This window comes from Heteronotia binoei, chromosome 6 (genome assembly GCF_032191835.1).
Source record: "Heteronotia binoei isolate CCM8104 ecotype False Entrance Well chromosome 6, APGP_CSIRO_Hbin_v1, whole genome shotgun sequence".
NCBI lineage: Eukaryota > Metazoa > Chordata > Lepidosauria > Squamata > Gekkonidae > Heteronotia > Heteronotia binoei.
In genome coordinates, this window is record NC_083228.1 from 43,251,735 (window position 1) to 43,276,439 (window position 24,705).

Sequence of the window (24,705 nt, forward strand, 5' to 3'; positions counted from 1 at the left end):
ACTAGATATGCTTTGGAAGACAGAAATTGAGATACTTCCTCTATAATTTCCACTTGCTGATACAGTAGAACATACTCTCTTTATTTTGGTTGTAAATATTAAAATAAACACATTATTTTATCTACCCCCTTCCAAAACAACCATAAAAATTTAGTCAATATAAATGCTTTTCAGACTTGAATCTTTAACATCTGGAATATGATAGTGGTATTAAGTATTAATAGCCAATGGAAAAAAATGAAACACAGTTTTTTAAAATGGTAATCTCTCAAATGAACAAGGTTGAATCTATTTTAATGTCTCTCTCTCTCTAGCTATCACCAGGCAGAGTAGAGAAACACAGGGTGGTACACCGAGCCCTCAAGATGAACATAGCTTTTTGGTTTTTTTGACTTAACCCCAGAGCTAATCACTTTTTCCACGCATCCTCACAATTTGCCTCGGACCCCATTTTGTCTCTTTTGACAAGTAATTAACATTTTGCCATCTGTGTCTGTATGCAGTTACCAGTGAGGTAATCCACAAGCAAGCCATTCCCAAAGTGCACTCTCTTCTGATACCAACCATTGAAATTCAAAGCACAAATTAGCTAATCAGGTCAAGTCCCAAAAAATAGCCCTTTGGACTCATGTGTCACAAATCAGTCTGGTCGCCTTTAAACAGCACACCAGATTAGAACAAGCACCCGAACAAACCAAAGCGGAAAACCCGCCGCTCTCTAAAGCTGGTTTTCTAAAGCCCTAACAAATCGCTCCATCTTTCACTCATTTAAACCTTCCAAATGAGGGTCAATATGGTCCCCGAGCATCCAAATGCTAATGCGCTTAAGTGCATTTAAGCAGCTTTCCAGAGTGAATGGGCGAAAGAAGGGCTCGAAAAGACAAGGCCGAGTTACTGTCACTGTCGAAAAGTCATTGTAGCCACCCCCAGAGTGGTAGCAATTCAAGAAATTCATGATTTCTGTCTCTTAAAGGCATCTGCTTGGGAACATTCCCCACCCCCCACTTTGCCTGGAGTAGCTTTATATCTCACAACTTCAGGCCCAGTCTCTAATAATAACAAATCTGATAGACTCTTGAGGACCAATAAAGAGAAAGGGTCCAAATACCCTACTGCCTTCAAATTTCACAGAGACAGAAAGTTACCTTACTTCACAAACACAAAGTGATTAGGCAAAGGTTCATTTCTTATACAATCAGGAGCATTCCTTCTCCCCACCCCATTTCCTTTCAGTTTGTACAAAGTCGTAGTCACCCAAGCAGAAAACTTTCAGAAACATGTGCCTTTTTAGGCAAGGCTGCTTATGAAGGGATTTTTTGTTGCTGTCTAAAAGGGAAGAAAAATTAAAAATGCTACAAAAACACACTGGCTCTTTTCACAGTTTTTCACATTCTCTCGAAAGGTACCTTTTGAAAAAAATGAGACAAAGGGAAAATCAGAATAAAATACCAGGGTTTTCTCGTTTAATTGAAGACAATTGCCTTTTCCTACAGGAAACTGCCATTTCTGGGCTTGCAAAGAAGTTAGTGCTTGATCCTTACATTGCATGGGAAAAAAACAGAATGAAGAACTATAGCCTTGAAAGGGAGAACTGAAATGATGAATACATCTACAATTTTAAAAAACATGTATTACTTTTTCTTTCTGTGAAGAGATGTGCATTTGAATAGTCTGGTAATGAAAAGTTTAAAGCTGTACCCTGGATTTAAATATTTTGAGGGCAGTTCACATAATAATGAAATTAAAGACAAATCCTCCATAACCACCGAAACTGTCCAAAGAAGTGGAAACTAAGGATAGGGATAGCCAGTATTGCCAGCTCCGTATTGGGAAATATCTGGGGACTAGGGAGTGGAGCCTGCGGAGGGCAGGATTTGGGGAGAGGAGGGACTTCAGCCAGGTATAATGTCATAGAGTCTCTACCTCCCAAAGCAGTCATGTTCTTCAAGGGAAATTATCTCTATGGTCAAGAGATCAGTTATAATTCTGGGAGATCTCCAGCTACCACCACCATGGGATAGGCCATGTTCAAATAATGGCAGTGCTTTTTGATGTCGGTGTTATGTTGTATGGCAATTAACAGGAGCAGATTCACGAGCCAGAGTCACATCTCAGTCTCCCAGTGTTCCCAGAGAATGACAATGTTGTCTGATCAAGGCTGCCACATATTGCTACTTGGAAGCAGTTTTTAAGAGGTGAAGTTGAAGTAACAGCAATTCAGATGTAAGTTTTCTAAGTACAAGGTAATCAGTCATATTTTATATGAGAGGTGTACGAATCAGTATATGATGAAGGGGAAAAAATGAGGAATAAGGTGCAAAGGAGAGTAGGGTGTGACCTTTTAGATCCAAATGTGTTTCATGATGAGCGTTGTCAGGGGATCTCAATCAGAAATTTTTCTAACGCCTACTCTGGACAAATACTCCCAGAGAAGTTTCTGACTGAGATCCCCTGAAGAAGCTTTTTGCGAAATGTGCTGGGATCTAAAAGGTCAAATAAACTACTTTCCCTTGCACCTTGTTCCCCCATTCCCAGTGTAATTTTTCTTTTCATCCCAAAGGATGAGCCAATTTATACTAGCTAGAAACAGTTCTAGGAAAAGTCTAATTTAAACAGAGTATGAATAGCAGACAACTATATTTCCAATAAGATTGCTTCATCAAAGTAAGTGTTCCACCACACCTCTCTCTCTCTCTCTCTCTCGGCTTGGCTTCGCGAACGAAGATTTAAGAAGGGTGCAATAGTCCACGTTTGCTGCAGGCTCGCTGGTGGCTGACAAGACCAATGTGGGACAGGCAGGTCCGGCCACAGCGGCTGCAGGGAAAAGTCTGATTTAGGGTTGGTCCTGTAGCAGTGCGATTCTTCCTCAATCTCCTTTTGTCCTCAAGACCAGCTATGCGTGTGTTCTCAAAGGAAGAGACAGCCTGGTGGATGGTGTGCCTCCATGCTTTGCGATCTGAGGCTAGGTCAGACCACTGGTGATGGTTGATGTGACAGGTGCTAAGGGATTTCTTCAAGGAGTCCTTGTACCTCTTCTTTGGTGCCCCTCTATTTCGATGGCCGGTGGAGAGTTCGCCATACAGGGCAATCTTGGGAAGGCGGTGGTTTTCCATCCTAGAAATATGCCCTGCCCAGCGCAGCTGCGTCTTCAACAGCAGTGCCTCGATGCTGGTAACCTCTGCCCGCTTGAGGACTTCAGTGTTGGTCACAAAGTCACTCCAGTGGATGTTGAGGATGGTGCGAAGGCAGCGCTGATGAAAGCGCTCAAGGAGTCGCAGGTGATGACGGTATAAAACCCACACCACAGTAAACAAATATGACATTAGCCCTTTCCAGGTGTTATGTTTGACCATGCGCATGGGGAGAATGCATTATATGTGTTCCTCCTAAGACTAGTACCAGAGAGAGAGTGAGTTCTGATATGCATATATTGAGGTTGAAAATACACGCTCTGTCCCTTTCAGTCATAATGGCCACTGCACTTATCAGGACAATTATATGTTGTGTCTTCTTGTTATTACTGGAAGTTACATATAATGCCTGAGAAGGGCTATTTTCTGGGGGGAAATTGTGACTTACAAATGGCCTGTGAAAACAGGATACTGTAAATAGTGTTTAAGCTAAGTGGTTGTAGATAATCTCAGATGGGACACCACTGGGAACTTCACGAAAGCTGCTCCAAGAGGTACAAGGAAGAGTGAGATATAAATATAATAATTCTTGCTAAGTAAGCAGACCAATATATCATATTTTGTTTCTCTAAATGGTTTTATTTATGCATAGATATGTCTACTAACTTAGATTAGTCCAATGATTCCTTTCAGGAAGTCATGCCTGGCCTCTTTGAAATGGTCTGCCAGATGAGATGCATAAGACACTTTCACTAGTAAAGTACAGAAATTTTGCAAGGCTTTTTTATTCCAGTGAGGCTTTGGAAATGAGCCTAATATCACAGAAACAACATTTTGAATGTGTTTGTTGTTGGGATTTGATGGTTTGATAGCTTTAGTCCTACATTTCCAATCTCTTGAGAGGTCATCGATTCTAAACTGCAGAATATGGATGTCTCTTTCGAATTTGTTCTGCAAAGGTGTTATGAGTGTGCAAAAACAACGATCAAATGTTCCTCAACACAGAGTGTCAAAGAGTTATTAACAATGTCCCAAATTTCTTGATTCCAGAGAAGCTTAAATATGTTGTGCTGGTACCATATCTCTCCATCCTGGAGGTACCCAGTCAACAGAAATCTTTCACTTTGATGAGATGACGAGTCCTCCCCTCTGCAGTTTTAGAAGGGAGATATAAAATACTCCAATGAAGGAGAGAATCTGCCCATGTGGCACCGAAGAGGTGGAATCAGTTGAGCATGTACTATTTTACTGTTGCTTTTTATCAAGAATTCAGTCAAATATAATTCCCTCTCAGTTTATCCAGGATGTTCTGATGTTCATATTTTAAAGAAGCCTTTAATGGGTGCTAACCAACAGGTTACTATTAGCTGCACTAAATTTTTCTCAGCAGCTTGTAGAATTCGTCTTGAAATTTTATGTACGGATTTAAAATGTTTGAGATTTCGAACTGATGTCAATAGGACGGACCATTTTTATTTCTTAAATGATTTTTCTGTATAACTTTTGTTGTTGACTTGTACTGGTCATTGGCTGAATAAATGAACTGAACTGAATTGATTTGACTGTTCTAGTTATGCATAGGACCAACTGGGTTTATTCAAATTGAGCTAAATTTTACATTGGGGAGGGCTGATGTTTTTGACATTAGGCCTTAAAATGCATTTGGTTGTTTTATTATATGACTGCTATTTTAAAAGATGTTTTGTCTAAAGCAGAGGTAGGGTATACATTAAAAATGCACATATTTTATTAATGTTTTTAATTCATTTCATATGGGTTGGATTCAAACCTTTCTTACTGCAAGTGGAGGCCCTCTTCCTCTCAACACAAGAGGGAGGATTGACTGCAACTTCCCATTACAAAACCTCATGCTGAATCCTCTGCCAGTCCCAAGGGACCCTCATGGGTAGTGTATTAGAAGTACTTGGGGGTCTACAGCAACAAGGGAGATATGAGCAGAGCATCACTCAGAATTCTTTGGATCTCACTTAGTATTTTTATTATTAGATGTACAATTTACAGTTTTAGTATTTCTATTATTAAGTATAGAACTTACATCTCATCTCAACTGATGTATAGCTAGATTTGTTGCATTCATACTGCCACTACCTTAGTTATTCTGTAATTCCAGAGAACACATATGTTCTGCTCTGTGGCCACAGAAATTCAACTCTACTGTATTTCTTTTTGCTACCTGCTGAAATGCTTTTTCTATACCTACATTTATGTTTTTAAATTTTATTTACAAGAAATAAAGACAAGAGGAATCTGTACAATACTTTAATTCTGTTGTACAAATATCAGCCCTTCAACACTAGATTTACTGCATTAGTACTTCTTACCACTACTATTAGGAGCAACTGAGTAACCTGGCTACACAGTTCACAAATGTATAGCATAACAGACATTTTGAAGCGTTACTATTTTAGGATGGTGAATTATAGGACCAAAGTACTTGAAGAGATGAAGTATGACTTTGCTTGGTCTTCATGAATTAGTTTTCACTTGATATTCTCTCACACACCATATAAGGTTGGCCAACTCCACATTGGGCCAAACCTGGACCATACCTGGACATTTGGGGGTAAAGTCTAGAGACAGTAGAATTTGAGGAGGCTGGGAAGCCTAGAAGGAATGTGATGCCACAGAGTTCATTACTGGAAGCTCCTATTTTCTTCAGGAGAATTGATCTCTGTAATATGGAAATCAATTGTAATTCCAGGAAGACTCCAGACCTCACTGGATGTTGTCAATCCACTTGGAGGCTTGCATGGCGTAGAGGGACAACTGTGCATGGACTTATTTTTAGATACTCAGAAACCTTTTTATAAAAACTTATGCATAGATCATTCTTCCTTCTTTGCTTCTAATTTATGTATACTTCTCCCCTCCTCTTGTTCTTTTTTCCTGGTTTTTTTTAAGGAATTAAAAAATAGGTAGTATGTGCCTCTTTAGTGCGAATGCAGATATGTTAACTGGAAATCTCACAAAGCCTTCACATATTTTGTACAACAGCATGTTGTTGGCAGAGCTGTAACTGCAATTTAATCTGTGGAGCATGGAATATCACTTCATACATGTTTTCAGTGAGGTGGTAAATCTACATCTAGGTCACACCACTTCAGACTTCTGCTGATGGGCTAGAGGGGTCCTGCAGATGTATAGTTTAGCACAAAAATCTGTAAGCAGTCACGTGAGACACACCATCTGCTATATTAAGTAGTACCGCCTGCATACAGGTTTACTGCTTCAGTGAGAGCTGGGAGTCAGATGAGGTCCAGTCTGTGTGAAACCAGTAACTCAGAATGTGGTTCCTTATATGATACTTTCCATACTCATCTGTTTTTAAGCAACCATTTTTTGTATTAAGTACCATTTATAATTGCCATAATACAGTAGGGAAGGGGCTGGGCTAAATGTAATCACCCACTATTGCTTCTTTATTTATTTAATAGTGCTTCACCCACTATTGCTTCTTCTTTATTTAAGGGCAATAACACACAAATCAGATGATATTCTAGAAATCTGAAAGAACATAATGCCACTAGCAGATGGAATGTCACTTATACAAAGAGTGCCTTTGTAGGCAATGGGTTACGAACTGTGAACAGAGCCAGTCGCAGCTAACTGTGCCCCCTGAAAAGTTGCTTCTGGAAAAATCTGGGGATACTTGGGAATAAAAAGGGATGAGACATGTGGCAGGGTTCTCGGCATAAATCTCCTTCTTCCCCCCACCCTTGCAAAGAATAAAGAAATTGTAAATTGTGAAATAAATTTGTTGTACAGTGAAAAACACTCCAGAAATATTCCTAATACATGCAACATCTGAATTATGCTTCACAAGATAACTCCCCTATAAAACAATCAAGGACACAATACCAATCCTTAGGAACAGTCTTGACACAAGCCTGAAGAAAGCAGACATAGAACCAGTTTACCCAGAGCTCCATATGAAAGACTGCACATCTAAACAAAATGCGCTTTTACTGCAAGCTCACAGCTGAGAGTAGGTACTGCTGCATGCACCCACAGCATCCCTCTTATGGGTCACAAAACAAAGATGAGGTAGGTATTGCTGATGTCTATGAAGGTTAGCAAAGAAGTATCTTCACACCAAAGTTCTGCAACACAACAATTCTGGCAGATTATACTTTGCTCCTTTTTATCTAGTGTTATTACAAAGTAGTTGTCATCTATGTCAATAAGTGCATTTAGATTGCTACAACAAACCCAGATTCCCGTTTCAGCTCCCAGATACACGTAATATCCACTAGTAAATATCTAGGTTAGGAAACACAAAGAATAAATGTAATGCACATACAATTCCTCAAACTCGGAGATTCCACTTGTATGTATGACAGGAACACAGGGTCATTCTAATATGTAACTAAGAAGCAATTTTCTGTAGTTTGATAGGCAACAGTGCCAAAATATCTCATTGATGAAAACAAGGCAAACACTGTACTGATGCTACTAGCCTGAAACAGAGAATGGAAAATAGTTCAGGGAAATCATCTAATGTAGATTATGAAGCGTCACTGAGCCGTATTTTAACACCAACAGCCAGTGAAGTGCTATTCTTTCCTCTATATCTTTAAGAGCAATTAAAGCATTTCTCTCTTGATCAGACGCCAACACGCCACAAATCTCAGAGCATCTCTAATTCTGAGCAGTGACAGAAGCGTTCTGTTTCCACCATAGGAACACATTTGCGTGCTCTTCTGTTTGAAGCCATACATGCTGTTTTAACTCATCTGCTTCCCTATTCTCTCCAGGCCAGGAGGACAAATTGCCTACTGTAGCTCCCTTTCAGAAGCAGCACAGCGCGCAAAGAATCGTGACTGAGCAGAAACACAAGGAACAGGCACATAAAAATTCATCACTTTGGCCTCTTGACCTCTTACCACTGGGTTTGGCACACCCTGTCTCAAAAAGTAGCACCAGGGGAGAACTAAGCAGACCGGCTGAGTGAAATTACTGACAAAAAAAAATATCCTGGACACAGGAAAAGCCCACCAGATGCTTCATTGTCTTTATGGAGAAGTGGTGCTGAAAAAAAAGGAGGGGTGATCTACCACATGGCATATTGGGTGGAATAAGTAGTGTCATTGTTTCAGAGCAGCTCTGTCACTTTACTGACTGCAATACAAAGAGGTGTAAAGCAAGATTTAATCCTGACTTTTTAGCCAGCAGATTAAAACCAATCGTGCCAGATGTCCACAAGACTGTTTAACATACAGAAAGCTTTCCCCCAGCCCACCCCTGCTAACTCTGTGAGGAACCAAGTCTCTAATAACTTCTTTATTTCTCTTATTTTCACTGAGAACGAAAGGAGGATGTTTTTCATGGATTTTAAGATCTATTTTCAATTTATTTCCCCCCCCCACCCAAAAAAAATCCAAACAAAACTCTGGACATTCAAAACAAAAACAAACAAAACAAAAGCAGATCAGCGATCAATATGGCAAAACCTAAAACAAATGGTTAAATGAATCAATAATCTACATTGCCAAAATGAAGCCCAGACTTAAGCGGAAAGTTAAACTGGAAAGAAAACTAGGTTAAAAACCTCATTCCCCCCCCCACCTTCTCCAAATATCACAGAGCAAATATTTGCCATATGTATACTGGCATTTCTTGTGGCAAGCACATGAGTGCATATTGTTAAGCTTTTAAACATGGGGTCTGGGAACCCTGGGTCAGTCAGTGGCAGGGATGTAGCTCAGGGTGAGGCTTGTCTGCTTTGCATCCAGAAGGTTCCAGATTCCATTTCTGGCATCTTCCAGCCACTAGCAGTGTGGGAGGAAGTGGGTAGATATAGTTTATGCTGTCATTGCCTCTGAGACTTGCCTTGCCACTAATGTTGTCTGAGGCATGCTCACACCTTGGGGCCTTGGTTTCTTCCTGTATAGAGAGGAATAGGTTGGTCTGGGACATCCAAATATGAGCTCTGGGGATTTCCCAGCTAACATCTTGGGTATTTGCATTCCAGGTTTTTTTTTTAAAGAACAGATAGACAATAATATGTGACAATGTATGTATTTTAAGAAAGTATTAAAGATATAGACTTATATTTTTGAAAGTATTTTTTATAGCTGTGAACTTACATCTATTTTTTCCCCTGTACTCTATAACACAAAATTCCCTTTATTGGAATTGTCAAATTCAATAGACATTTTGACAAAAAGATTTATAACATAAAATATCAAAATGTTGATGATGCATAGAGACAATAATATGTGACAATTTATGCATTTTAAGAAAGTATTGCAGATGTAGACTTATATTCTTTGAAAGCATTTCTTATGCAGAATAAGACTAATATGTACTCCTATCCCCTATCCTTTCTTATTCCCTATCCCTAATTTCTTGAAATTAATAAAACTTTTTAAAATCCGTAAAGAACAGATAGTGCTAAACTGTGGTCGTTTTCGCACTCACCTTCCGCCGGCGCGACCCCCCTCTTCACTGCGCAGGATCTGCGCGGATTTCGCACTAAACGCTGCGGAGCAGCCAGAAAAGCCTGAAGCTCCCGTCGCAAAAGCCGCGTAAACGCCAAACTGCTTTTTGGCGGTTTCAGTTTGAGCGGCTTTTGTGCTGGGAGCTTCCGGCTTTTCTGGCTGCTCCGCAGTGTTTAGTGCGAAATCCGCGCAGATCCTGCGCAGTGAAGAGGGGGGTCGCGCCGGCGGAAGGTGAGTGCGAAAACGACCTGTATGTTAAATTCAATCCCTAAATCAAAATCCATCATAAAAAAAAAAGAATTATTCCCAGCTTCAGTTTATGTCAAAATATCTTTTTACTTTAAAGATGCTTGACTGCCCTTCCTGGACCTTCTCATTCAGTTTTGCCCCTTCTCCCTCTACTGCCACCTTTCAACTTCTGAGGAATTGTTAAATAACCAAACAGGATCAGCCACTGAGCAATTATGTTAAAGGATTTTTAAAAATTACTTATCATGATACCTGCAGCAAGGAGCAGCTTGGGTGCTCTACTGATCCAGAATTGTTTCCAAGTGCCCAAGTTCCAGAGTAAATTTTTACAGCTTGGGCTGGTTCATCAACTGCACTGTTTTCTGAGGAGAATGAACTGGAGCTAAACTGGTCAGATTTACACATGCCCTAGTAACATCTAGATTAGATCATTGCAATTCACTTCATGGGAACTGCAATTGGTACAAGAGAACTCTCAGGGGTCTGTAACACAAAATTCCCTTTATTGGAATTGTCAAATTCAATAGACATTTTAACAAAAATATTTATAACATAAAATATCAAAATGTTCCGCAGGGCCTGTAAGACAGCCCTCTTCCGGCTGGCCTATAACTAACTGACACTGGAAACTTTATGGAAGGTTGTAGTGTAGCACTTTTGCAGATCGTTTGTTCTATATGTTTTACTATTTTATTGTTTTAAATTGTTGCAAACTGATGTATTTTAAAACCAAACTCTATGTTAGATTTTATATGTTGTAAGCCACCCTGAGCCGCTTCGGTGGGAAGGGCGGGATATAAACTGAAATAAACTGAAACTAATGTGGGGCACATATTGCTCCAGCTCTAGCTTCCAATTGGCTTCTCTGTCCATATTCAAGCCCTTCCTAGGGAGTACTTCTGCCTAAATGAACTAACCTGTGAGCCTAGTCTCTTACATGCTCTAATCAGGGGTGTCGAGCTCATGTGTTACGAGGGCAGAATCTGAAATAAATAAGACCTTGTTGGGCCAGGCCATGTCAGGCTGGGCTGTGTGTGTTCCTATTTAAGATTAGTAGCAGAGGTATAAACTTTATAAAGGACACAGATAAACACAATTAAAGGGTTTAATACTTAAAATAAAACATGCTTAAAACATTAGCGCTCATTCGTCTTAAAGCTGTTTTCTTTGTATTTCTCCCATAGGATCCAGTGAGCTGGGCAAAGGAAGTTCTGGCTCTTTCCTTCCTTCCCCAGGGGACTAGGAAGGAGAGAAGCCTCAGCCAACAGAAGGAAGAGGGGCTTGGCTCAGTAGCTCTTCTGTGTGATTGAGAGAGCCTGGCAAAGGAAGCTGTGATGCAGAAAGAAGCAAGAGAGTAGGACAAGGAAGCAGATGACTGCCAGTTGCTTGGGGGCCTGATAGGAGCCCTCTGGGGGCCTGATTCAGCCCCCGGGCCACATGTTTGACACCCCTGTTCTATGTGCTGGAGGTAAGTATGTGAGCACATGGGACAAGACATTTTCAGCCATTGCACCCCATCTCTGGAACACTCCCCTGCGCTCCAAGAAGCCCATCCTGCCACCTCAGTCCTTGTTCTCAGAGCCAGCCTGAGACCCTTTGGCATCCTTGGCAGGGCTAACTACTTGTGCCCCCCCACTTCTCTGGGGTTGCTGCAGCCAGATCTCTCCATTCTATCCTATCGGCCCAACTATGGCACGGCCCCAAAGAATCCTTCCATTCTATCCTATGGAGTCCATTCTATATCATGACCTCATAAGATAGAATGGAGTCCATTCTATGTGCTGGATGGTGTTGTCTTGCTCCAGTGAAGGCTTGCTTAATGGGCTAAGCAGCATTGCATGATATGTGTGTATTTGCCTCAACCTTGCTGTAGTAAAGTTTGCAGAAAAGAGCACTGAGCAGACAGTCAGAGCTACTGCTGCTTACTATGTTCTGCCTTCACTGAGCCCCTAGTGGCTGCAGTGCAAAACTAAATTAGAAGTAAAATGCATTGAAACACATGCTTCACAGGCTCTTGAACTGCCTTGGGCCTCATTAATTATGTACCTCCCATTTCTTCCCTACTTGGTAGCCCTTGCTTATATTTGACACATTCTGATTCATACTGTGGTTTTGCCACTTTTTGGTATATATATATATATGTTTGTATTGCATTCTTATATTTACAGTTAAATAGGGTCCCTGAGAAGGGAAACAACATATGGGGAGTTCAAGTCAGCTGTAGGGCCCCCAAAGTCAGCATCATGCTGCATTCACAGAATGCATTTAATTTTCTTCTAATGTAGCTCTGACTATAACCAGTAGGTGCATTCCATGTAGATAAATCCAAACAGGCAGCCGTGTTGGTCTGAAGCAGTAGAACAAAATAGGAGTCAATTGCACCTTTAAGACGAACTTAGTTTTATTCAGAACGTAAGGTTTCATGTGCATGCACACTTCTTCAGATGAGGAATGATGTACAGTAAGCAGAGCCACATATAGCTGGTGGGGTTTGGAATGCCAAATGGTACAAAGTTAAAAACCAATAGCAGAATAGTAAAATTAACAAATTCAGAAAACCTTTGGAACTTGAAGGAACTTCAAGAACAGAATGGAGAGAGAAACTGCTGAATTACAAATTATTATGAAACTTGGAACAAACACCTCCCCAGAACTGAACAGGGATATTGGTTTTTTTATCTCATTACAAATGCTAAACCCAGTCTCAGAACTTCAAGAACAGAATGGAGAGGGGAACTGCTGAATTAGAAACTATTATGAAACTTGGAACAAACACCTCCCCAGGACTGAACAGAGATGCTGTTTTGTTTTTTTATCTCATTACATATGCTAAACCCACTTTCACCAAAGTATTTATTTATTTATTTATTTATTTATTTATTTAATGAACTTATATCCCGCCCTTCTCACCGAAGTGTCTCAGGGCGGCTCACAACATAATGATTCATACAATTCCATTTAAAACATTTACAGATACAATAAAAGCATAGTTAATAAAACAAGATAAAATAAAGCCAGCGGTCTATAAGAGCATTTTGTTCCATCCAAAGATGTTCCATCCAAAGTATCAGTTAGGTGTTATAGGCCTGCCGGAAGAGGGCTGTCTTGCAGGCCCTGCGGAACTGCCCTAGGTCCCGCAGGGCCCGCACCTCCTCCGGCAGCTGGTTCCACCAGTAAGGTGCCGCTGTTGAGAAGGCCCGATCCCTGGTGGATTTTAGGCGGGCCTCCTTTGGCCCAGGGACTACCAGCAGATTTTGTGAGCCGGAACGTAGTACTCTCTGGGGAACGTGTGGGGAGAGACGGTCCCTCAGGTAGGCAGGTCCTAGGCCATACAGGGCTTTAAAGGTAATGACGAACACCTTGTACTGGACTCGGAATGTTACTGGCAGCCAGTGCAGATCCCGGAGCCCCGGCCGAATGTGCTCCCATCTTGGGAGCCCTAATAACAGCCGGGCAGCAGCGTTCTGCACCAACTGCAGTTTCCGGGTCCGGCACAAGGGTAGCCCCATGTAGAGGGCATTACAGTAGTCCAACCTCGAGGTGACCGTAGCATGAATCACTGTTGCTAGGTCGTCGCGCTCCAGGAAGGGGGCCAACTGTCTCGCCCGCCTAAGGTGAAAAAAAGCGGACTTGGCAGTGGCTGCTATCTGAGCCTCCATCGTCAGAGAAGGCTCCAATAGCACCCCCAGGCTCTTGACCCTGCCCGACGCTGTCAGCGGCGCGCCGTCAAAAACTGGCAGGGGGATTTCCCTTCCCGGGCCGCAGCGACCCAAGCAAAGGACCTCTGTCTTCGCTGGGTTCAGCCTCAGCCCGCTCAGCCTAAGCCACCTAGCCACTGCCTGTAACGCCCGGTCCAGATTTTCTGGGACGCAGGCGGGCCGGCCGTCCATAAGCAGATAGAGCTGGGTGTCATCCGCATATTGGTGACAACCCAGCCCATACCTTCGGGCAATCTGGGCAAGGGGGCGCATATAGATGTTGAATAACATCGGGGAAAGTACCGCCCCGTGAGGCACGCCGCAGTCAAGCGTGTGTCTCTGGGACAGTTCCTCCCCAATCGCCACCCTTTGTCCCCGACCATCAAGGAAAGAGGAAAGCCATTGCAAGGCCAGCCCCTGAACCCCAGCGTCGGCAAGGCGGCGCGCCAGAAGCCGATGGTCGACCGTATCGAACGCTGCCGATAGGTCCAACAACATCAGCACCGCCGAGCCGCCTTGATCCAGATGCCGCTGAAGGTCATCCACCAGGGCGACCAGCACCGTCTCCGTCCCATGGCCCGGGCGGAAGCCAGATTGGTAGGGGTCAAGGACAGAAGCATCCTCCAGGAAACTCTGTAGCTGCAACGCCACTGCCCTCTCAATAAGTTTGCCCAAAAAGGGCAAATTCGAGACCGGCCGATAGTGTGCCAATTCGGCCGGATCTAATGTTGTTTTCTTCAAGAGGGGACGGACCACCGCCTCCTTAAGCGCTGATGGAAAACGCCCCTCCAGTAGGGATCTATTTATGATATCCCGTATAGGATATCTTAGCTCCCTCTGGCAGGTCTTAATAAGCCAAGAGGGGCATGGGTCCAATTTACAAGTTGTCGGGCGTGCAGATAGGAGGATCCTGTCAACTTCTTCCAGGCTGAGCGCACTGAAGCCGTCCAGTGCACAGTCCGAAGACAGGCACGGAGCCTCAGGTTCGCTAGCTGTATCTAATATGACAGGGGAGTAGGAACGGAGCGATGCGATTTTATCCGCAAAAAAATTCGCAAAAGCCTCACAGCCAATTTCCAATTCATTAGAGTTTGGTCTGCCCTGTGGCAGTGTTGTAAGGGTCCGAATTGTGTTGAACAGTTGTGCCGGGCGCGAAATTGCGGACGCAATCTCCGCCGCAAAGTATGTTTTCTTTGCGGCCTTGACTGCCATCTCATAGGACTTCATAAACTCTCTATAAGATGTTCGAGTCGCTTTGTCTCGAGTACGCCGCCATTGCCTCTCTAGTCGTCTGAGTCCCCGTTTCAACCGCCGCAACTCCTGGTTATACCAGGGTGTCGGCCTTGAACGAGGGTGCAGAGGACGCCTAGGTGCGATCTCGTCGATGGCCCCAGCGAGCCTATTATTCCAGGACTCAACCAGGTCATCGAGGGAATCGCCAGGGGGGCAGGGATCCCGCAGAGCCGTCAGGAACCGTTCCGGGTCCATCAGGCTCCGCGGGCGAGCTAAAATAAGCTCGCCGCCCAAACGGGTTTGGGGTGGGACGTTCACACGAGCCTTGAGGGCATAGTGATCCGACCATGGCACTGCTATAGAAGCAAGATCGTTCACTAAGACTCCCGACGCGAAGATCAAGTCTAACAGCGATATATCCACGGTATTCCGAAGTATTTCTCTTTTAGGATAGTGTATCAGAATAATGCTTTTGTATTGACATACTCAAACAAGGGATATTGGCTGTTGATCTCATTACATATACTAAAACCCATCTTCCACTATATTTTAATGTATTTTTTCCTAATGACAAACCAGAATGATGTATATATTTATGTTACATGTGAAAAGGTAAATTAGTTGGACAGGAAAAACTTCTGGGAAAGAAATGCCTTCTTTTTGACCCAGGTTTATTAGCAATAGAATAATTAACAGGCATTCTCACATTCTGACATGTTACTGTTTTATGGTTTCCCACGCTAATGCAATCCAGATCAAAGGTTTTCTGAATTTTTTAATTTTGCTATTCTGCTATTGGTTTTTAACTTTGTACCACCTGGTATTCCAAACCCCACCAGCTATATGTGGCTCTGCTTACTGTGCCTCATTCCTCGTCTGAAGAAGTGTGCATGCACACGAAAGCTTACGTTCTGAATAAAACTAAGTTGGTCTTAAAGGTGCAATCGACTCCTATTTTGTTCTGTAACCAGTAGGGGTGAAGGACAGGCAGAGCACAGTAAAAAGCACTCAGAGTCTGATCACTGGGCTTTATAGCAAAGTTCACTAGGAAGATGAGGGAAACCATTTGCTAATCAGGTCCTGCTCCAGAGGTGGCCAAACTTGCTTAATGTAAGAGCTACATAGAATAAATGTCAGATGTTTGAGAGCTGCAAGCCATGAATGTTAGATGTTTGAGAGCAAGCAGGTAGGCAGGCAGGAAGGAAGGAAATATATGGGAGGATGAAGGGAGAGGTGAAAAGAAAGCAACTTAAAATATTCTCCAAGCCACTGGCTAACGGAATGGTGGGGGCTTTGAGAGCAACACACTATGTGTAAAAGACCCGAGCCACAGTTTGACCACCCCTGCCACTAAACTCATTAGCCAAGCCAGCACTGGAGGAAGGCAGGACCAACCAGGACAAGCTACAGTTCTTGCCAAGATACAGCCTCCTAACAAGGTCATTACAGTGCTTGCCAGGATACAGCCTTCTAACTAGGTCATTGTTGCCATCTGTCTATGATTTGCTTTTCCCTTTAGTTCTACCCAGCTCCTGCACAGCCAGATCTTGCAAAAAGGCAGCTCTGTTAGTGTTTGACAGCAAAATAATAACAATAATAAAAAAAATTGTTGTCTGTCCTTTCCTACATTTCTGAAACTCTTTTCCTCACTTTTCTCCTCCATCAATTTGCTCTCTTCATTTCATGTTCTGCCATATGTCTCTCTGCATTTCAGATTTCTCCCTCCACTGAAGCAGTTTATATCATTCTCCTCTCCTCCATTTCATCACATAAGAACCCATAGTCTGCAAGTATGTGATGGGCCCAAGGTCATCCAGCAGGCTTCCATGGCAGAGCAGGAATTTGGGAGTCAAAACCTGGGTTTCTCATACCCTAGTCTGACACTTTAACCAAAGTTTAGCATTCATTGTCAATAGAAATGAGTCAAGATATTCCAATTCCCTTCATTTTTGGCCCTGAAATTCCCATGATCATCCTGAAACTGGCAGCCAAATTTGAGATTCCTAGTTTTATTTCCTGATGAATTATGCCTGCCACAAATGGACAGACAAATAGACATGCAGATCCCTTCTTATAGGTGTGTGGTAACAGTCAGCCAACAGTCAGCCAGTTTTGTTATGGTACTTGGTGCTATCAGGGTTAAATGGGAAGGGCCCAGATTAAATTTTTGTCCAGAGACTCATGGTGGTTCTTGGTAGTCCTGCTGTTAAGAACCTACTGTAAATTTATCCCCAATATGAAATCTAAAGATCATCAATCACCATTTTAGATAATGCTTATTCAAACACCAAATATAACTTTCAATCTTTCTTGCCAACAGTATGTGCCTTCCTATCCTAATCACAGTCCTATTAGAGCTACAAGATACTTCCATACCATTCTCCCCTACTACACAAAACACACCTGCTGCTGTTTTGAATAACAAAATCTGATGTTAACAGGTTAATTTTGTGATAGTTTGTAAACAACTGCAGTTTCATCCACAGTCACAAATTTATTAGAGTACAATTAGATTTGAGTCCAGTACCACCTTAGAGACAAACAAGATTTTAAAGGCATAACCTTTGGAGAGTCAAAGCTCTCTCCCAGTGTGGTGTAGGGGTTAAAAGCAGCGAACGCTAATCTGAAGGACCGGGTTCGATTCCCTACTCCTCTACATGCAGCTTCTGGGTGATCTTGGGTCAGTCACAAGTTTTCTCAGAGCTATTATCTCAAGAGCAGTTCTTTCATAACTCTCTCAGACCCACCTACCTCACAGGTGTCTGTTGTGGGGAGAGGAAGGGAAAAGAGATTGTAAACTGCTCTAAGACTTCAAGTGAAGGGCAGAGTATAAATCCAACTCCTCCTCTTCCTTTTCTTCTTCATCAGCATTATCAATACCAAAAAAGGTTATACCCCCAAAACCGTGTTGATCTCTAAGGTACTAGCTGTTCAACATGACTGCCTATGAAACAATTTTCCTTAAAGGACCTTAAGGCATTTATTCTCATACTGCTCATTCAGTTCTTACATTCTGGGGAAATCTCATAAGCACATAAGTAGAGCCCTGCTGGATCAGATCAGTGGTCCATCTAATACAGCATGCTTTCTCATACAGTGGACAATCAGTTGCCTGGAGATCAGCTGTAATGCTATGAGATCTCCAGCCACCACCTGAAGATTGACAACCCTATTTGGACTCCTTTTAAAAATGTTGTAACTCTTGCTACTCTCCTGTCTTCTGGTACAGCAGCTGAATTTAGTGATAGGTTACATATTCAGGTTAGTAGATCAACTGTCTCACATTTCAGTTTCCTAAGAACTCTTATGTTTATGCAATCAGGACCTGGAGATGTATTGTTTTGAGTTTTTATACATTTTCGAAATAGCTCTAGAACTTCATCTCTCATCACTCAGCTCATTAGACTCTGTTCTTAAAAATAGTAGCTGTGGCATGGATACTTTTTACACTGAAAACAAAAGCAAAAAATTAACTGAGCTTCTTTGCCATCTCCCTATCTTCCTTTAGCAACCTTTTATTCCAAAGGTCCAATAGCTTCTTTGACTGGTTTCCTGCCCTGGATATATGTTTTTAAAAGTTTATTGCTTGTCTTGATCTTTTTAGCAACCTGCTCCTTAAATTCTATGTTAGCATGCGTAACTATTAACTCACATTTCCTTTGGTCAGAGCCTTTGGTCCCATCTGTTGAATTTGTTATGACAGATCTTCCACTTTTAAAAAGAAGCCTTTTAAAACTTTTCATAGCTCCCTTGACTTGTGTTCTTAACCATACAGGCATCCTGTTAGACTTGGGGAATGCATTTTATCTGGGATTCAATTAGTGCAGTTTTAAAACTCCTATGAGTGGGTACCACCAAACCTGCTGTGAGTGGGCACACTCTTTGTCTTCTCTGCAAGACAAAACAACAAGTGAATGGACTACACCAAGTTGCTTTGAACAAGTTATCTAATGACCTGATCAATGCCCCCTCCCCCCCTTTCAGGGGCAAGCTGAACTGTCAGGAAGGCACTACATTTAAGCATATGCTCAACTTTCTCCTTGCAGCAAAAATGCTGGAGACTCAACCCTGGTTCACAGCACAACCCTAAGGTCTGCATTCAAAGTGTTTAGGAAGATGACCCTGCCCTATGTCAGTGTAACTCAGAGATTGGCTGGAGTATCTGGAGATAAAGTGGTCTCAAACACCATTCCAGTGTAATACCAGTGCTGATGTAGAATTGGTTAACATTAGGGAAATGGTGTGGATGGAGTGGGACTTAGTTGGCTGCCTAAGCCTCTCTAGCCCCAACTATGCCTCTGAGGAAACATTTTCCCACTAAAAACCTTGACATATCTTTATGACATCTCACAGAGTCCATACAAGTGACAAAAGCACATGCCTTCCCTTGGCACTGGTGCAGCTCAGAATACCAACTATGATGACAGCCGATAACAACCCTCTAAAGTGATATATAAATCCAGCCAGGACACCCTTATACCATATGTCATTTATTATGCTAATAAATCATGCTAATTTTTTAGCATATATCCAATACTGCTCTGTATAGTCTGCTCTAGAGACTCCATCTGAGGACTCACACTCCAAAGAAGCAGCACAGCTCCTCAAACCGAGACTGCCAGGACAATGTTCCCCACACAGATAAGCAAAGAAGGGGGGGGGGTTCCTGCCTCAAACTGTTTGCAACTACTTCTCCCCCACACTCCACTCTGTGCCTTGTCTCAACAACCCTGCTTCCGACAACAGTTGGTGTGTGTGAGAGAGTGTGTGTGTGAATTGCTGTCAAGTCACTTAAAATTTATGGTGACCCTATGAATTAGCATACTCCAAAGTCTTGCAAACTGAGAGTTGTGGCTTCTTTTATTGAGTCAATTCATCTCATGTTGGATCTTCCTCTTTTCCTGCTGCCTTCAACTTTTTCTAGCATTATTTTCTTTTCCAGTGACTCTTGTTTTCTCATAATATGACCAAAGTTTGATAGCCTCAGTTTAGCCATTTCAGCTTCTAGGGAGAGTTCAGGCTTGATTTGATCTAGAACCTACTTATTTGTCTTTTTGGTGGTCCACAGTATCTGTAAAGCTCTCCTCCAACACCACATCCCAAAGGAATCTACTTTCTTCCAGTCAGCTTTCTTCATTGTCCAGTTTCACACCCATTCATAGTAATGCGAAATAATATGGCATGAATTAATTTGATCTTGGTCGCCAGTGACCCATCCTTAAAATTAAAGATCTTTTTTAACTTCTTAATGGCTGCCCTCCTCAGTTTCAATCCCCTTCTGATTTCTTGGATGCAGTCTTCCTTGTGGTTGATGATGGTGTCAAGGAATAGAAAATCTTGAATGATTTCAATTTCTTCTTCATTAACCTTAAAGTTGTGTAATTCCTCAGTAGTCATTACTTTTGTCTTCTTGATGTTCAGTTGTAGTCCTGCTTTTGCACTTTCTGCTTTAATCTTAATCAGTAGTCATTTCAAGTCTTCACGGTTTTCTGCCTATAAAGTGGTGTCATCTGCATATCTCAAATTGTTAATGTTTCTTCCATCAATTTTCACTCCATTTTCCTCTTAATCCAACCCAGCTTTCCTTATGATATGTTCTGCATACAGATTTGATGAGATAGGGAGATAAATGCATCCTTGTCTGATGTCTTTGGCAACAGGAAACCATTCTGTGTCTCCAAATTCTGTCCGAACTGTGGCCTCTTATCCAGAGTATAGATTGGGCATCAAAACAATCAGATGCTGTGGCACATCCATTTCGTTTAAAGCAAACCACAGCTTTTCCACACAGCCAAAAGCTTTGTTGTAACCTATGAAACACCTGCTGATTTTCTTCTGAAATTCTTTTGTATGTTCCAGTAATCAACATAAATTTGCAGTATGGTCTCATGCCTCTTCCTTTTCTAAATCTAGCATGAACATCTGGAATTCTCACTCCATATACGCCAACAGTCTTTGCTGTAATATTTTTAGTATCACTTTACTTGTGTGAGAAAATAATGTGATGGTCCAATAGTTGCTGCAGACACACACACGTGTATGTGTATTTATTTATTTATTTATTTATTTATTTATTTATTTATTTATTTGGGATGTTAACTGAGTGTTTCAGTCTGTGGGCCTTTGTTATGTACCCATATTTGTTGGCATAATATTGTTATAATTTTGATAGACTCTGTGTCTTGGAATAACTCTACTGATATCCTACCTACTCCTGGTGACTTTTCCCTTCCAATTGCTCTCAGTGCAGTTCTCACTTCACTTTCTAAAACTGTACGTTCTTTTTCAAAAGATTATTCTTGGAAGACTTCTGTAATCCTTTGGTATCTTTTGCACAGTTCTTCAATATATTGTTTTTATCTTTATTTTGTCCTGTTCAATTTCCATGTTGATCTTTTAGCGTGTCTAACCATGATTTAAATTTCTCTTTGATTTCTAGGATCTTGTAAACAGATCTCTTGTTCTTCATTTTTTGTTGTTTTCGTCTTTCTTTACACTGATCATTACAATAGTTGTCTTTGTCTCTATATGTGAATCACTGGAATGTTGCATTTAGGCTTTTGATTCTATTTATGTCACCTCTTAGTTTTGCTTCTCATCCATCTTTAGCAATTTTAAGAGTACAGCAGTTGATAGCAGTAGTATGTACAGTGTACAAAGATAACAAATACGTTGACACTCCAATACAGTGCTGTCATAGCAATGCCTTATTGGTGTCACCTCACACCCATTGCACTTATGTCACCTCCCAGAAACCAAACCTCTGAGCACGAGGTTGCCTGTGCCACGAGCACTATGCAGACATGTGGGTGATGTGATTGTACTGTATGTGTCAGAACTTGTATCTGTTATGTATGCTGAGCTTGGTAATATTAGCCTAACCGACTCTATGTTGTAACTGCCTACTAATTCTATGTCCTTGTAGTCAGGCCTACTAACCAAATGTATTTCAAACAAACTGTAACCACTGAAGGGTGGCAGATAGCCTCTGGAAAACATCTGCAGGTGTCCTTTGAAGCTAGCCTGCCAGAGCATCACAGCAGGGCTCCTTCCTCCTCCATGGAGATAAGGGACCCTGGGAACAGACAACTGTCTCCCAGAGTGTGAGAAATGGTTTTATTGTTTCTGTTACAACTGCATAAAGAATGTATCGATAGCTGAACCCATTATCAGAGTCAACTTGTGCTTTCCCTGAACACAGTTCTCAATAAACGTCCTATACTTTTGAAACAAAGTAATGAGTCTTGTTTGAAGTTCTTCAAGTTCTGACAGTATGCACCTGACAAAAGGTGATGCTGCTACAGGAAGGGACTGGAGCTTGCATCTGTGGAGCTCTCTGGTGTGTGTTCGTTCGGGGGCTCCTTCCACACATGTCACAGGGAAGGGTAGCTTTGTTCCTCTGTTCCCTCCTTTGTCATGTTCTGTATTTAGGCAGTAGTGAGCTGACATCTGGGCACACAGCCATATCAGTGTTTGATGCTTGGTTCCTTCCATAACTGCCTGTCATAGCTCTGTAATCAGTATGTTGTATTGTGATTGGTGGGCATTGGTGGAGTTACTATAGATGTTGGTGCAATTACTGTGCTCTCTGCATCTTGTTGTGGACTCTTTGGTTTACTTTCTTTCTTCTGCAAAGTGGACACAGGATATAGACTAGCAGTGCCAGCAACGATAACATGCAAATATTATTAGGATCAGGTTGTAAGATAACCCCTTAACTTCAGCATCCCAACTACAATATGGAGATAATAATACTGACCTATATAAGATTGTCCTTTTACTAAGATAATGAATGCAAACTGCTTTGAACACTTAGAAATAACATTGTAAAAATACACTGTAAAGCAGCTGCTCTTCTTCCTCCTCCTCCTCTTCCTATTACTTTATCATTACAGAATAAACTGAGATGCAAACCTCAGGACCAGCCTTTCTGCACTGAAGTGTGTCCCCATGACTTTAAGTTCTGCATCTTATTATTCACAAAGAACACTTTAAGTACTGGAGGTCTTCCCATTAGAAATACTGCAATATTATCAGTTATTTCTTTAGTCTCCACCATTCCAGCTGCAAGAGGCCCTCAAAATGTATTACTAGTGCTTGAGCTGGACAACTGTGGATCTGGCTTAGTATCATGTCCTTCTAGTTGGTTTATTTTTGTTTTTAGATTATGACAATGAAAAGGCCAATCATTTTTTCTTAAAAGTCCACTGGAATAAAGCACTATCATGACCACTAAGTTACTGTTTTCCTAAATGAATCTAGCCAAGACCTGTTGGAATTTGTCATCAACTAGAATCTCTCTTCTATGTTTTTCCTTTGCCACTGGAAAGTGTGCGTGTGACTTTAATATAATATTATTATTTCCTATTTCTGAACTGCTCCGAGCAACAGTCTGGTGGGTGGGCTTCAAGATACATTTTACCAATTTTTCATGCCCATCCCTCTAAATGTGACCCTGCTCCTGAGCTTTTATCTCTCTGACAACTTCACGCAGGAAAACATGCAGCTTCTCTGATAGCATGAAATTGGAAACAATGGTCTGTGGAAACAAAAGCTTGGGACAGAGAGAGAGAGAGAGGCAAGTTACAGGCTGGGCTTGGCCTGGTTTTGAGCCACAAACAGATGTTTGTAAGGCCCGACTCCTGAGCAAGCTGAAAGAAAAAGGGTTGTAAAAGAAATGGACCTTAAATACAATGGGTGGAAGAATCTGAAATAAAAGACTAGGTGAAGCTAGATGGGATTCAGCAAATAAATCTCTCAAATAAAAGCAAGATGCCACCATGAATTTCAATGACATGTTTTCTTCCTCATTAAAAAAACAAAAACACAAAAACACATTCTAAATTCCAAGAAAGGGTTTCCTTTAGTATCCTTGCGTATTTCACAAGTTTGATGTTGCCTTTTCACATAGATTATAAAATCAATTTTACTTCACTGACAAGTCCCCCCCGCCTCAGTTTCTCCTAATGTACTTTAATTTATTGAAACTACTCTGTTTAGCCTTGGAATGGGAACCAAAGCTCTTATTTCTGAAAAGAAGCTTAAAGCACCAACAGAAAAGGTTATGCTCAGGGAATCTTGAGTGGAAAAAAGTCCTAATGCAAGCTACTTGGTCCGAATTATGTCCAGTCCCCCTTTTGCTTTTCATGTGCATTATTTTGGGCTTATAAAAAAAGGCCTATGTGAAGAATGTACGAAGTGCCATCATCATGAATCATGCCATGGGTTCTTTTTCACAAAAGGTGATATGCACCATTTACGAATGGAACAAAGTTCAGAATTACTTTTCTAAGTGAAGTTTCTGCTTTTGTGATTAAACCTCTCTTCTTCTTTCTTGCAGAGCCCGCTATCCAAAAGGCCCAGCACTATGCTTCAGTGCACAAAATTCATGTATTCATTACGAGGGAGGGGGGAATCCTTGAAAAATTAGGACAAAGAAGGGTGCATAACTTAAGACCCACCATGGGCAGCCCTCACTTGAACTCTTCTGCATTTACATAGGTTTTCTTATTGGTATCACAAATATGATCAGCACAGCAAAGAGATAGAATAACTATTTTGTTAACAATTAACACTAACATATTTGCTTATTTTAAGCAGTCTCAAAATCAATATGCACCATGAAGATTACTTTGGAGAAAACAGATTAACTTTGTGCAATGTTAAAAAAAAAGAACTGGACACATCCCCCCATTTGATGAAGTCTCCTTTAGAAAACATTTTTTTAACCAGCAATACATTATTCTTACACTAATTGGTCAGTACAATGAAAAATCTTTGCTGTGTGCCTTCTTTAAGATTGTTTTCTCAGTGTTTGCATAGAATTGGCTGACTGTGTGCCTGCACACACGCTCTGTGTGGAGTTTCACCCTTGATGCCCCTGCAATACACTTTTTACAGCACAGCAAAGGAAATTGACAACTACAGGTACAT

The 24,705-nt window shown here is 41.6% G+C and overlaps 1 protein-coding gene across 2 annotated transcripts in view; it reads right to left on the minus strand.

Moving 5' to 3' along the window:
• The window catches only part of INPP5A (inositol polyphosphate-5-phosphatase A), a 352,919-nt gene that overhangs the window by 62,905 nt on the left and 265,309 nt on the right, over positions 1 to 24,705 (minus strand). The gene's annotated exons all lie outside the window — the stretch shown is intronic.